Here is a 7,039-nt window from a genome sequence, read left to right as displayed (position 1 = left end):
ATTGCTTTGCCAGAGACCAGCTGAATGCAGGACACAAAGGGACAATGAGGCTTGTTACCCGAGGCAAGAAGCCACCTGCACACATTCAGAGAGGCTCCTTCTCATGTGTCCCGCCAGTTTGTACCAAAGGCATGAACAAGGGAGGGCCACCTCCCAGCTCCTAGGCCCACCGAGGGAGGGGGCCTTTCTGTGCTCCCAAACAGAGGAAGCCAGCAGGGAGGAAAGGCTGCTAATCCAGTCCCTCCCCACTGCAGAGAAGAGCAGGAGATCCATCCATCCTGATTCACCCATCCTGAGAGGCTAGTCGCGTCCCTTAGGCTAGAGTGAGAGGGCCCAGTCGTTGCTTAACACCCTTCTCCCTGTCAGCTAGGAAGTCCAAACCCTGGGAACGATTCAAAACAGTTTTGTCCCCAACAGGCAATGTTATCCAAGGAGACTGAGGCCCTTGGGTTTTTTTTCCACCAGAGAATCCACGTTGTTTCACTTGCTCTTTCATCCTTCCTTTCTCTCTCCTTGCTCTTTCGGGCTCCACCCTTCAGAAGTGAAAGTGAGGTCATAACAGGCAGGAAATACTGCCCAGAGGCCTCGGGCGACATCCACGGAGCACCTGCACTTCCAGGTGAGGTGGAAAGGAAAGGGTCGCTTGGGGAGTCTCAACCTGATGAGAGCCATCGGGCAGCGAGGAGTCATCCCAAAGTCACACAGCTGAGCGCCTGGAGAGAGGGAAGGGGATTGTTCACACAGGGTGGATGAATGAACTGTTCATGCAAGAAACTGGGCTGCGGCGGACAGGGAGACACAGAGAGAGTCTGTCTAGCTTGCTCGCTTGGGCTTTTGGCAAGCGCGAAGCGCACCTGCGAGGCCCAATCAGGAGGCCTTTGTGCCCAGAGCAGGGGCAGGTGGTCAGGCTGAGTAACGGCATCTGCTCTCAGCACAGTCCTGCCCGGGAGGATGTGCTCCAGCGCAGGCCCCTGGCTCCTGTCCAAGGTGCTTGGTTACTGAGTTACCGAAAGGACTCCTTAATCAGACAGGGTCAGCTGTAGAGTGACCCCAGAGATGGCGTGTCAGGGAGGCCCTATGACTAAGGTTCTTCCCAAATGAACGGAGATTAGGAGGGATCACTGGCTGGAGCCTCTGGGGGTCTAACTCGTAGCAGATCTTTAAAAACTTGTTGAATGAATTCAGAAACAGCCACAGCTTCAACCAGGACTGGCATGAGATTTGCTACGCTGATGTCCAGAGAGTGCATTTTAGAAACTGCAAAGTCTTCCTTCCTCTTTCCACAAGCTGGAATAGAGCTGCTATGTTCTCTTTTTGAGGTCCTGGGAGTTGAACCCGGGGGCTGGTGCCTGCTAAGCAAGCACTCGACCACTGAGCCACATCCCCAGGCCAACACTTTATTATGAAAGTGTTCGAATATAAAGGGAAGTTGAAATATTGTACAGTGAAACCTAGATTTTACAGCAACCATCCAACATATTTGCTTTACTATTCATCAATTCATCTTTCTTTCCTTCCACCAATTAATTCATTCATATATATATATATTTTTTTCTTTTCTTTTTTTTTTTTTAGTACCAGGGATTGAACTCAGGGGCACTCGACCACTGAGCTGCATCCCCAGCCCTATTTTATATTTTATTTACAGGCAGGGTCTCACTGAGTTACTTAGCTCCTTGCCATTGCTGAGGCTGGCTTTGAACTCGTGATCCTCCTGCCCCGGCCGCCCGAGCCGCTGGGATTACAGGCCTGCCCCACTGCGCCTGGCTTTACTTTTTGTTTATTTTCTTTTCCAACATTTTCTTAGGAAAATAAGTCCCTCTTGTTAATGGTCACAATTCTTGAAGTTATTTACATCTAAGTAAGTATAGCAGGGTGGCTAATTTGTCCTACAAGATACATTCTCCCTTCTATCATTGTAAGAGAATTTTAAAGTTTGTGTCTGGAAATTTAATTTTAAAAGACTGCATTACCCAGGCTCCTTTGCAGCTACAGAGAGCCACCTGACTCAGTTCTGAGCAGCAAAATGTAAGAGGAAGTATCATGTGACAATTTCTGAGACTGTCACTGTCATAGGCCCCGCCATTCTGGGGCTTATGCCCAGTTTGTCTCCTGCTGACTGGAGCAGGCGCTGCCATCTTGGACCAAGAGAGTGAGGACCGCAGCCTCAGGATGGCGCTGTGGAGCTGTGAGCGGGAGTACCTCTGGAGCCGCCATAGCAAGCATCTTCCCTGCTTTCGCTGTTGCTGTAGGTGTCTTGTCACCTACAAGGAACCCTCATTCTAACCAAGACTTCAAAGTCAAGCAGTGTCAAGGGCTTATCATGAAAAGCAACGCACACCCTCTGAAGGCCTCCCCAGCCCCTGAGCTCCCCAGGGCTAATACTTTTCAACTTGTTCAGGTGGTCATTTCCACATTCCTGAACAAAGTGTCTCCATTCTCACTTCTCCATTCACCCATTTTAGACACCATGCATTGATGGCTGCTCACCCAACTGGCACATGGAGCTGTAAGGGCCCCCCACACTTTTGAATGACAAGACTGAACTGAAACCCACCGAACTTGTTTCATACCCATTTTCATGGAATTTTCTTTCTTTTTTTTTCTATTTATTTTTTAGTTTTGTTTTGTTTTGTTTTGTTTTGGCGGACACAACACCTTTGTTTGTATGTGGTGCTGAGGATCGAACCCAGGGCCGCACGCATGCCAGGCGAGCGCGCTACTGCCTGAACCACATCCCCAGTCCTCATGGAATTTTCTTGATACCTCAGTTCTGGAGAACCAATATGGCGGACCCCCATTAAATGATATTTCTTCTTGGCAGATGAATGCTGAGCTTGCATAGGCCCATTGGGCACATTACTCTTCCTCCAGGTTTTGGAGACTCTAACCATCCTAGAGGGCACCCTAAAAACACGATCCATGCCTGGCCCAAGGAACCAAGCCTCTGTCAAGTTAAATTCAAGTTGAGAGGCAGAATGCCCAACAGGAACATGTGTGGAGGGTCACAGAGGGAAACTGTTGAAATTTTAAGATACTGCTCCAAACATGCTGTTGGTCCAACGTGTGTCCTCCTCAGAGAAACAGGAGGACGCGGGAACACGAGTTCAGATGCACTTGGCTGAAAAGAATGGCAGCCCCATCGTGCATATTACTGGGGTAAAATTCATAAGAAGCACATGTTTATAAAGATCGCTTATAGCTTGGGGCTCTCAGATGGATGGGAAATAAGGATGGAGATAGATAGAAAGCATTCTCTTTTTAAATAGACCAATTTGCCTTCCCCACATTGTTCCAATCTGACTTTCTAGAGGGCAGTTTTCAATAACTGGATTGAAGATCTCAGGATTGCAAATCTGGAGATCTTGAAAGGTGATGGCATCCATTCTTCTCAACCAAAGCCACACCACAGGGCCCTCCATTCGGTGCTGGGGTGGAGCTTGGTGGTGGAGCACCAGCTGATACACGTGAGGCCAGGCTCCTGATGGGACCAGCCAGAATCCACACAGCAGAGGAGCATCCTGAGGGAACCAGGCTGACCAGAAACAGCCAGTGAGCTGCATGTGTGCCTGTCCCCTGTCACAAGAGGTCCAGGTAAACTGGGGTTTTCAGATTCCCTGCTTTTCTGATTTCTAGGTTCTTGTCTTTCAAAAGGTGAAGAATAAAATCCACAGACAATAACAGAAGGGAAAAGTGAATGTAGTAGGACTTATTCAAGCCAAGAAGAGAGAGAACTCGGGCTCTGCAGGAGGGGACTGATGGCAGGAAAAACCCATCTTGGTGTCTCAGTTTAGGAGTTTACCTATGGCTCTGGGCCGAACCGGAGCAAGATCCATGCATAGCAGGCATTGAAAACAGCAGGGGGCCTTCCCTCTACTTCCCCAGTGTTCACCCCCATCTTCCTGTTTTCTCAGCAGGGACAAAGTGGTAGCTGGAGGTGTTCCCACAGGGGAGCCTCCAGGCCCTTTACATTTGAAATAGGCCTTCAGGTCGGGATTCTGCTTCTGCACAGGGCCTCCATGGGGCACCACTTCTGACGGCTGCGCATTGACTCCTCCTCTTCCAGGAGCACCCACCGGACTGCAGCCACGGTCTGAAGCCCGAGGAACCACAGACCCTGGCCTTCACTTGGCGACTCAGTGTTAAGACTGCATTTCCCAGTCTCCCCTCCTCGCTGCTTGAGACCCTGGAGGGGAAGGTGAGAGGAACGAGGTGGAGAGGGCCGGCCCGGCCCATCCAGCCACCCCTGCAGCCCTGGGTGGTCTCCCCAGCCCTGGAGTAAGAGAGAAGCTTCTACCTCACTTCAGCTGCCACATTGAGTCTCTTGGCTATTCAGGCTCCCCGTTTCTGCATGACTCCCGGCCCTACTCCATCTTTTACCACCGTTACCAAATGCTTCATCCAGATGCTTCGTCCCAAGCAGCCACGGACCCCCTTCTTTACTACCTCCAACCAAGTCCTACCTCCCCTTCTTCCTTTTCCTCTGGGTACTGCCCTTGGAATTCTCAGGACGATCGAGGTCAGGGGGTAAGTGACTGATTAGGCCAATATTTCTCCATTAAAGGGAATCAAATGATATTTGGGGGCTTCTAGGGAAAAAAGAAGCCCTAATAGGTTCGTAGTTGGGGTGGACCCCTAGATTAAATGAGGGAAGAGCAAATCTCTTACTGACTCATGTATTTTATATAATCATGGGGGAAACCCAGAGTGGATAGATCTCAAAGAGGTGGCTTCTAATGCCAGTTCATGGAGCATCTTTAAAACAAACAAACAAACAAAAAACAGTCTCTGCTCAGGGGTTGAGCACTTGCCTGGGTGGGATCCCCAGCACCTCAGAAAGGAAGGGGGGAGGGAACAATCAGTGTTTAGAGAAGTGAGGAGACAAAGGGAGAGGACTCTGAGTCTCTAGGGGTGGCCACCTGGGGACAGGGCTGTAGATTCCTCCACCCCTCCAGGCCAGGGGCCGGCAGCTGTCTTCAGGGGTCAGCCTTTGTTCTCCTGGGGTGGCAAGGAGCCTGGGGGGGTTAGGATACCTTTTGTCTTGCTAAATCAATGCCTTGCCTTTAGGCAAAAGAGGCCAAAGACGGTGCTGGAAGTCCCCTGGATGACGGGTTGCTGGAGACTTTGCATCTCTCTTTGCTTCCTTGATTTATTGGAGGACTCATTAGCCTGCACAGGTGGACTCACAGATGTCCCAGGAAGTTGGGAACAACAGGCCTGGACAAGCACGTGGGGCTTCCAGAGTAAAATGTCTCCTCTCCTTCCTTCTCTTCTTCCTCCATCTCCTGCTCTTCTTAGCAGATGACCAGTCCCATTCCTCTGTCCCAGGCCAACTCTTCCCCGAAGCAAGCAATGGGGAGAAGATTCTAGGAAAACGCAAACAATGGTCGATTTTAAAATGCCATTGGGAAAGGCTTTTTTTTAAGGAATACAGTCGCGTGGACCTGGAAATCTGTAAACCCCGCCCCCCCCCCCACAGTGATTTGACTTCAGCTGAGGCGGGGGATACTTCAGGTGGCCAGTGGCCTGTATTTTCCTATCAGTGTCAGGAGCTGGGCAGAACCCACATCTGACACATCATCGTGGGCCCCGAGAAACCCGCTTGCCCATCTCAGCAGAGGGAGGGACACCCCAGAGCAGGATGGGCTAAGGTCAATGCCAACTGGCGGCTGCGAGTGGTGAGGCCAATGGAGACCACACTGGGCCGCCACCAGGGGACACGGGTGCCCACAGGTGCCAGACACACACACACCCGCCCTTCACTCCTCTGCACTCTGGCGGCTGGACCCAGGGTCTGCTCACCTGGACACTGAGATTTTTAGCTGGAAATGTACCAGCTGTGAACAGGGAGATTTTTGTCCTGCGTGTGTTTTTTTCCTGGACCAAGGGATCTAGGAGATGGGGACCAGAAGGTGACAACCCTGCAAACAGAAAGCGGTCACCTCCTTCCACCTGCTACAGCATTCAAGCGGAAGAGGCCACAGCGTCTTCTGGGAAGTGGACGAGGCAGTGGGGGGCGGGCAGCAGCCCCACTGGGAGGGAGAAGATGAGAGTGGCCAGTTCCAGCTTTGGCTGGCCTGTTCCCCGGGCGGATGGGGCCGCAGGCAGAGAAAACAGGGCCCAGCACAACCTTGGCTGGCCAAACAGTCCTCGTAAAATCACAGACTCCTTTTAAAAAAGTAATAAAAAGAACGAGGTCCAGAACACCAGGCCCGGGGAGGACACGGGGTGAAGATGTGAGAGGGCGGGGGACGCAGCCTCGGGGCCCAGAGTGTGTGTGTGTGTGTGTGTGTGTGTGTGTGTGTGTGTGTGTGTGACCCTATTGGGGCCAGCCCAGGTCCTCAGGCCACCACAAAGTGCCACCTCCACCCTGCCCTCCCCTCCCGCCTTCCCAAACCCAAACACCCCAGGGAAGGCCGAGTCCTTGTCCCCACTGGGCAGCTGCAGCGGCCACCTCTGGCTTCCCAGCACTGTGGGAGGAGGTGGGGACATACCTTCCAAAACACAAATGAGAAGAGGGGGGGGCTGTGAAAGACACCGTTCAAAGGCAGCGCTCCCTCACCTTCCCCGAATAGGGACAGCCTCAGAAATCTCCGGCTGATTTCTGTTTCTGTCTTTGGAGAGATGTTTTCCCTGGGCTGTCTGTCGGCGGCGGCGGTGGGGAGGGAGGTTTGGAAAGCCTTCAGGATAAGCAACAGCGGGAACAGGCGCTTTCACCCGGAGGAGGCCACACACGGAGACTGCAGGGAACACACACACACACACACACACACAAATGCGTGCAAACAAAAAGAAATCTCCATTCAGCCCATCTTTCCACATGAAGCCAATGCACAGCAAACAGTGCAAAATCTCGGTGGCCACTGGGTCTTGAGACGGTGGAGATTAACCCTCTGTGCGCTGCCCGCCCGTTATCCTGCCTGGGGAATGGACAGAGGAGCTGTGAGAGCGGGTGGAACTTGTGCTTGAAGGGAGAATCAGGCCACCAAATCGGAAGATGCGAATCCCACTAAAACCAAGGGACCCCTTTTAAATGTTG

General features: G+C 51.9%; 1 long non-coding RNA gene across 1 annotated transcript; it reads right to left on the bottom strand.

Moving 5' to 3' along the window:
• Positions 1–4,660: 4,660 nt before the first annotated feature.
• Positions 4,661–6,827, bottom strand: LOC144369991 (uncharacterized). The gene is made up of 2 exons (XR_013429884.1): positions 6,563–6,827; positions 4,661–5,366 (listed from the first exon to the last, which is right to left on the bottom strand). It is a non-coding gene; the product is annotated as an uncharacterized LOC144369991 (long non-coding RNA).
• Positions 6,828–7,039: the final 212 nt, after the last annotated feature.

Source organism: Ictidomys tridecemlineatus, chromosome 13 (assembly GCF_052094955.1).
Source record: "Ictidomys tridecemlineatus isolate mIctTri1 chromosome 13, mIctTri1.hap1, whole genome shotgun sequence".
Taxonomy (NCBI): Eukaryota; Metazoa; Chordata; class Mammalia; order Rodentia; family Sciuridae; genus Ictidomys; species Ictidomys tridecemlineatus.
This window is presented reverse-complemented; position numbering and strand designations above follow the sequence as displayed.